The sequence below is a fragment of the Glycine max genome, chromosome 18 (assembly GCF_000004515.6).
Source record: "Glycine max cultivar Williams 82 chromosome 18, Glycine_max_v4.0, whole genome shotgun sequence".
Classification (NCBI taxonomy): domain Eukaryota; kingdom Viridiplantae; phylum Streptophyta; class Magnoliopsida; order Fabales; family Fabaceae; genus Glycine; species Glycine max.
The window spans coordinates 49,756,097-49,765,075 of NC_038254.2; positions in this window are offsets into that span (position 1 = coordinate 49,756,097).

Below are 8,979 nucleotides of genomic sequence, written 5' to 3' on the forward strand. Positions count from 1 at the left end.
TCTTAATTTAATTTCTTGAAAAATACAATTTAAAATCACTAGAATATGTAAAAATTGTCATAATTTCACATTTATGTTATTATTTTTTTTCTTTAAAACTGTCATGAACAAAAAGAAACTATAATTTTTCAAAAATTTAAGAGGCTAATAAAAACAAATTTTTTTAAGACTAAAAAAATAACTATTCAAATTTAAAAGATTAAAAGCATATTTTAAGTTTAAAATATTTTACAAAATAATTAAGCAATGTCTTTTTTATATTATTTTGTGTACAAGAAAAATGGTAAATGAGAAATGACATTATAATTCCACCGACAAAATGCTAATAAACACAATTCAGAAACTTCTACAAAATTAAAACATGAATAACTTTATTCAAATTATCTAATCTTGAGCCTCACAAGATCTTAAATAGAAATGCCTATGCGGTTTGTTATTCTCTTTTGTTTGTTCATATTAGTTGATTTGATTCGCAGTATCAAGTAACATGTCATTTGTTAACTTAAATAACAAACATGTCATTACAAATAGCAGAAGGCCAATACATACTCACACACACAATATATATATATATATATTGTGTGTGTGTGTGCAGTGATCTTCTTTTCTGTTGATATTTTAAGAAATGCAAATCATTATTTTTACAATATGACAGTGAAGCAGTTGCTGCCGTCTCGTAAGTAATGGAGTGTCGGGAAAGAACGAGAAGGAGACCATTTTAATTATCCAACACTTTGGAAATTTTATCGTGAATTGAGGTACGTGTACCAATTATTTGGAGTTAGGTTTCAATGAATATAATACTAAGGTAGGTGCAAAATGACTCAAACACCACTTAATCACAATAAAAAATAGTTGATAAAAATGTGAATAATATCAATGCTACATATTTAAAGGCTTAATGTCAGTTTTTATCTATTAAATTTTATTTTTGTTGGTATATCAAATTTTAAAAGTTTTACTTTCATCCTTTATGCTTTTGAAATGTATCATTTTAGTTCTTTCTTCAACTTTCCACTTGCAACACATATACTATGTCCTCCTCCTCCTTAATAGAGATCTTCACGAGTACTAGTCTCTCACGAATTCGAATTAACTCAGATCAATATAAACAATTTGAGTTTAATCGTTTATGTATTTGAATTAAAATCAAATCAAATCGATCAAAATCGTTCATGTACGGGTTGGGTTAGGGATTTAGATTTATAAATCCACTGACCTGACCTGTGAACTCCTAATTAATTAAAATATAAAATTTATTTTATATATATATATATATATATATATAAGAATGATGATTGGGATGGTGAATTTAGAATGAAAATGAAGAAAAAATAGGGTGAGGTGCACAAAAAAAAAGTTAGATAGGTATTTGAAGGATGTTGTTGAAGATGGACACTCTGAGTTTGTGTTATGAACAGAACACATGAGGCACCATTGCAAGCAGCACCAGCAACATAGAATGTTATGAAGCAGCAGAGCAAGGAAGAATTACTAGCAGACAAGAAGGAGACAAGCACTCACCTGAGGATCAAAATGGCACAAACGCGTAGGGACTGCATAACAATCTTGGACCAAGGATGCTGAGCTGGCACCTTAGCATTGGACAAATAGAATATTCTGTCTGTTGGAAACATCTTTCTATTAGGATAATATCCCAATCGGTTAGTGCTAGCATTATCCTTTAGGATTTGCAAAAATAGCTTGAATTAGAACAACATTTCATTGCCTATAAATAACAACCTTATGTAATGCAAAAGCAAGCAGAAATATAATCAGAAATTTCCTCTCTTAATCTCCTTTTTCTGGAGGTTTCCTAGTCCTCGAATTCTAGAAACCATAGAGCAAAAATTCTGCACATAACAATTGGTGTTTTCATTGCGTCCCTATGGCGGACGACGAACTCTCCTCCGAGTGTTTGGGCCGTATTGAAGCTGCCATTGTCGACCTTGCTTCCACTCAACTCCATGTCACCACCAAACTAGATGAACTCATTCACCGCATTATGGTGTTGGAAGCCCGCCAACACCACTCACCCACACCTCTGTCTTTTTCTTTTGCGAAGACATTCATCACCCACACTCTACTACCGCCTCTGTTGCGGACTTCGTCGCTCAAGCCAACTCTATCACCCACGTTCACCACACCCAGGTCCATGCCAACTTCGCCGCCACTCCCCACACTCATGCCGCAACACCCCGCACCCTTGCCGGCCTCGCTTACCAGCAGAGGAAACACTACGGGGGAAGCTTGTCGCAACACTTCACACTACCTTACCTCTTGAGAGCGGCAACAACATCCACCATGGTACCTGTCTTTCCCTTAACGTGCTCAGTGTAGGTAACAAAGTACCGCAGACCATCCTCGGGAAGGTTCTTAAGGACTTCGCGAACCAAACAACGAATCCTGAGTCTTATAATGCTCTGCATGTTGTCGCACAGCACCACCTTCTGGCCCGTGGCTCCTCTCTTGCCTCCCTCCCATGACCACCGTATCCGTCATCGTCACCTCCACCACCATCACCAAAGCCATCGCCTCCACCACAATCACGATCGGTGTGGGTTTACACTTCTTGGTGTAGGTCACCACCGAGCCCAACAAGCCAGATTATGATGGGACGCTCACCTTTGCATCTTGCAGGCTTGGGGTTGAGGAAGATGAGACAACTTTTATGGAGAGGGCTAATTGGCAACTTTGCTCCACAGATAGGCCATTATGAGTGAAGGTCATAAGGGAGAAGTATAGGTGTGGTGATTGGTGATGATACTAAACCTATAGTAGACAGTTCTCATAGTGGTAGTAACTTTTGGAAGGGTTTATTTGAGTCTTGTGATGATTTTTAACAACAATATCATTTGGAGGTTAGGAGATGGTCTTTCTATCAATTTTTGGAAGGATAGATGGGTGTCAGGATTAGAACCACTGGAGAATCTAATTGTCTACAGTATTCTAGATCATTTTCATAAAAAAAAAGTGCAGGAAGTAACTTGGAGGTGCAGAAAACAACAGCTTGAGAATAGATATTCATGACCATGTTAATTCAGGCCACAATAGACTAACAAGAGTTGGGCCGGAGCTGTATATACTTTGCCACTTATTATTTACACCCAAATTTTTGCTATATACACCTAATCTCCCATTTTTATATTTTAATTACCTTATACCTTTTTTCCTTAAAGGGTTACACCTCTTAGAACCTCCTTTTTCTCTTCCAGAAATATATTTCTGGAGTATCATATACCTATTTTGAAAATATGTTTTCAAAATAGGTATATGTTACTTCGAAAAGACATTTTCGATAATAATAAAACATACCTTAATCAAATCACTTAAGAGTAATTGAAGCCTGCAATCGTTGACATTGTAAACCTATATTAGAAAATGAATGCTTACTTGAACACACTTAAAGGAGAGAAGCCACTATCAAAAACTTTTGATTGTGATTAAGATATATAATAGATGAAATTAGTGATGAATGTATCTTGAAATGTAGTGTCACATGAAGAAAATGCACAATATTATATGTGATATAAATATTATTATATAATGAATATGGGGTAGAGATGGTATTCAAAATTAGAATTTTTTAAAGACCAATAAAGATAGGATGAAAAATAAGATTTTAGTTAGGTTTTAAAGAGCAACAGTGATAGGATGAAAATAAAACTAATAAACATGGGAGTGTAAGATAAGTGTTCAAAATGGTAAATATGATAAAAAAATATTAAAATGGTAACATTGTGTGTTTAAATGCAAAGAAAAACTTTTAACAGTGACTTTTCTCTTTTAAATGGGTTCAAATAAGCATTTATTTTCTAATCTAGGTTTACAACATCAATGATTGCAAGCTACAATGACTTTTAAGAGATTTGGTTAATGTAAGTTTTATTAATATCATAATTGTCTTTTCAAAATAACATATATCTATTATAGAAATATATTTCCAAAACTTTGTATCATAGTTGTAACATCTCGTTTTTCATAAAATAAATAAAAAATAATTTTATTTAAAAAAAATAGAGTTTTTTAGAAATTAAATAAATGAGAGAAAATAGTTTTTGTTAATTAAAATAAGGATTTCATAGTATTGGAAAATAAATAGAGTAAAATGATGTTTTAGAAAATAAATAGATATTTTAATTGGTTATTTATTTCATGAAAGAGTAAAATAGAGTTCTTCCCAAATTCATTGTCCCTTCTTCCTATTTCAAAACCTTCTCTTTTTCCGCATAATCTCAAACTTGTCCCCGTAAAACTATGATCTTGAACTTGTTAACCGTTTGATCATTCTAAAATTTTGATACCACCTTCGGAACCCATTTTCGCACACTCGCACCATTGGGATTTGTGAAAGAAATCCTGTAGAAAGACAAATGTCCCTTGCGGGGAGACAATGAAATTGAGGATCCAATCTCTTCTTCTCTCTAACACTTGGAAACTCTAGCAGAGCAACCAAAGGAAAAGTTTGAGGAATCTTAGGAAACCGCTAGAGACACTGCTATCATTTTTGGACTATACTCGTGAGCCCGCTTAGAGGTAAGGGGTGAGTTTATCACAATTGGGGTTGGAGTGAACATATGTAGGGATCCTTAGAGGATCAAAATAGGGTTAATTTTGGGGTGTTTTATGCATTTTAATTTTACTTGTGCAATGATAAATACAAATTTATTGTGTTTGATGGATCAATTGATGTCTTGATGTGAAATTGTTGTGAAATTGGTATGTTCTTGTGTTGAGTGTGAATCCTACAAATTGGTTTTTTTTTTCTAATTAGCGTGAATTAATGAAATTAAGTAAAGTGGGATTTACCGTGAGAGGGAGTGAGATATTGATTTTGTATTTTTTTTTTCTCTTTTCGTGCTTTTTAGGGTTTTTTTATATAGTTTGGAATTAATATTATAATTGAAATTGAACAAAGATTCTCAATACATTGTGTGGTGCATTTTAAATAATATATATGAATTCATGTATACTTATTTTTACATTTTTATATACGTGTGTGTGTGTGTTTTAAAATACTTGAGATTAGTTTGGAAAGATATTTTCAATGACAACTTTAGTTACTGTATAAGTATTTGCTTATGATAATTTTTTTATATAATTGAATCCAGTAGATTTGTTTTCTACTTTTTTATATATATATTTGAATTGTTTACTCTTATGTCTTGTTTCATGTTAGTTACATGTATGCGTGTATATATATAAATGCATGGTAAAGTGTTCATATATTTATTTGGAATTGGTGCATTGAAAGTTTACTTTGAAATTCGAGATCTAGTATGATGTGTGCTAGTTTTATATATATAGATTTAGCTATATATTTATTAATATTAATATTTAATGTAAATAATATTGTAGTGTTTTTACAGTATGATTCTGAAAATTATTTAAGTGTTGGAGTTTGAGAATATTATGGTTAGATTTGATGTACATGTCTATGTTGTACCTTATGTATATTGTTATGAATGTTATGAAGATGTATGAATAAACATGAGGCGTAATGACATATCGTTTTGAGATTATGAAATTGTGATTGAGATTAAGTATAAGTGGGAAGTTGAGCATGAGTTAATTTGTGAGATACACATAAACACGTGATGGTAGATTGTGACATTGTGAGATGTTAAAATTGTGGACATGGAATTTGGTTGTGAATAAGTGTGTGATTAATACTTGAGGTGATATTACTTGTGTTGTGAGCTATGAATTATACAATAACTCAATTGGTGTTTACCTTGAAAAAAATGTTTATGCACGAGGTGTTAAAAGGAAAGTGTAGGGTTCCAAGTTAGGAACCTAAGGTGTTAAATTGTAGCGCAATGCATGAGGTGCTAAAAGGAAAATGAAGGATTCCAAATTAGGAACATGAGGTGTTAAATTATAGCACATTGTGATAAACATGTTAGAAAATAAGTGTGAGATTATGGGTATTGTATAATTCATGAGTAGTGTCTGCATGTAAAAGTTGTTTTAGGGGTTGAACCTGAATCAAGAAGGTAAGGTCCTAACCGATTCTTCAGAGTCAAGATCTTGGGAGTAAGTACAATCAGTTTGAGTACTCTTTTAAGCCTATGTTGATCCCATGTGTGTAATACCCCATTTTTCGTAAAATAAATTAAAAAGTGTTTTATTTAAAAATAAATAGAATTTTAGAATAATAATGAGGTTTTTGTAATTAAATAAATAAGGATAAATATTTTTATTAATTAAAATAATGGTTTTAAGGTAAATAAAAATAAATATGCAGAAAATAAAAAAGATGTTATATTTATTCATTATTAGGGAGAAAATAAAGTTCTTTTTTATAAAATAATAAAATAAAGAAAAATAGAGAAAATAATAGGCTCAGAGTACCCTAGTTATAAGTAGAGACATATTAGGTCAGTTTTTACATTAAGATATGTTTCTACCCTCTTTTGCTCCCAAATTCGTTATCTCTTCCTCTCCTAACCCCTCTATTTTTTCTGAATACACTCAAACCTATCTTAGTAAAACTATGATTTTGCTCATTAACTGTTGAATTGTCCGGAAATTTGGATGCCAGGTGTGGAACTAATTTTCAAATATTTTTGCCATTGGGATTTGTGAAATAATTTTGTAGAGAGAGAAAGTACCCTCGCACAGAGACAGTAAAATTAATGCTCCAATCTTTTCTTCTTCTCTCTAATGTTTGGAAACCCTAGTAGAACAACCAGAAGAAAAACTTGAGGAATCTTAGAGAATCGCTAGAGATATCGCTATCACTATCGGACTACTCACGTGAGCCCATTTAGAGGTAAGGAATGAGTTACTCACACGTGAGGATTAGAATAAACATATGTAAGGATCCCTAGAGGATAAATTTTGGGTTATATTATGAATTTTAATTTTGTTCTTATTCTTTTATTCGAAAAGTGATTGTGTTTAACAGACCAATTGATGTCTTGATTGTTGATGGATTGGCAAGTGCACCAATTCGTCCCAAGTAGTAAAGTTAAAATGAAAGTCCGAGTGTCAAATTCACAAGAACTTTGTTTGTACTTAGGTAGATGAATATTTCATTAATAAAAAGATTTAGAAAGGTTGTAGAAAACAATAAATTAAACTGCTGAAAATTAAATCAAACAAGAAAAAGAATTAAACATAAATTTAAATTAATTAATTAAAGACAGAAAAGATGAGAAAATCCAATAATATTGTAGAAGGAAATTCAGAAGATGAGAATGTTGGAAACTTAGCCTACCAGAGCTACTCTTTGATGTAATATTAATGATTTTTCTCTATTTATAATTATTTCAATTTACACTTGCATCTACTAGAATACTCTAACTTTGGTCCCCCGCACGAAAGAGCCTAATTTATCTACTTTCTCTCCCAAATCCCTTTGCAGAGCTAAAATAGTAAATTACATTAAGAACAAAGATGTATAACAGACAAAACAAATATCAACATATCCCTAGTGATGACTTTATTTAGATACCATTTTCCAGTTCTATTAGAAAATAACGTTTCCCAACGCTACCCCTAAAACTTACCATGCAAATGGGTGATCAAGCCATAAGCAATAATATTAAGCACAAGAAAGGATAATGCAAATGTAATATTATAAATAGATAGGAAAAGAAATTACATAAGAGTAGTTGGTTGTCAAGTTCCCAACAAAGGGGATTTAACCTCTCATTGACATGGAGACTTTACAATTGCAAGAGGGAAATATTTAGTAAAGGGGGATAAGATAAGAAAGGGAATAGAGGGAATGAATGACTCTCATTGCTTACTTCTCCTTATTCTTTCATTTGCTTTTTATAAGGAATTGTATTATGTTGGAATTTATGTATGTCTTCTCCTTCTTTTCTCTTCTTCTTTTATAGGTGCAGATTAACGGGATTCTGAATTAGTCTGATTTCCTTAATCAGTCATGTTGGACAAGTGGCCTCAATAACTTAAGAGGGGGGGTGAATTAAGTTTCAAAATTTCTCACTACCAAACTTTTAATCCCCTTCTAAATGATAGACTCATAATGCAGAAGAAGAAACAACAATCAATTTAATAATTTTCTTTAAACATGCAAGACAAAATTTATTACAATAACATAAATGAGATAAGGGAAGAGAGAAATGCAAACTCGATTTATACTGGTTCAACCACTTCTCGTGCCTACGTCCAATCCTCAAGCAACACACTTGAGATTTTCCACTATCTCTGTAAATCCTTTACAGACTTTGAACACACCTTGGGATCCCTCACCCTTGTGTTCAAGATTCTCCAAGAGACAACTCGTCTCTTGATTACAATTCTCACAATCCAAGAGACAACCAATCTCTTGATTACAACTGACTTTCTAAGATGAACAAAAAGATTTCTCTCCTTTAGAGTGGATGATACAAATTGAAGATCCTAGAGGAATTTCTCTCTTTTATAGATGATAATACAATTTGAAGTTTCTGGATGAATTCTCAATAGATTTACAAGTGTTTTCCCAAGAGTTGTTGAGAGAGCATTTGACAATTAAGTTCTCTTAGAATATCTTTCTCTTGCTTTTCGAAGTTAGACACACATATATATAGGCCCTTTGTGCCTTTTCAAAATGGTTTGAAGCGATGTGTCTTTTCAAAAATCTTTTTCTGAAATTCTTCACTGGTAATCAATTACAGGTTTCTGGTAATCGATTACACATTTATATTTTGAAGGGTCATGACTTTTCAAATTGAATTTCAAGAGTTCCGTTGTTGGTAATCGATTACACATTAATGGTAATCGATTACAGCTTTTAAATTCAAATTTCAAAATCCTTCTAAAAGCTGATTTTTCAAAATTGTCTTTTGGTAATCGATTTCACTGCCTAGTAATTGATTACCAGAGCTTTGATCTCTTGGAAACACTTTATTTTGAGGCAAAAGCTTGATCTTGAATTAATCTTGAAGCAATGCTTAACCTTTGAATGTTTGTTGAAGTAATCTTGAAAGCAACCTTGTTTGATTATTCTTTGGCATCATCAAA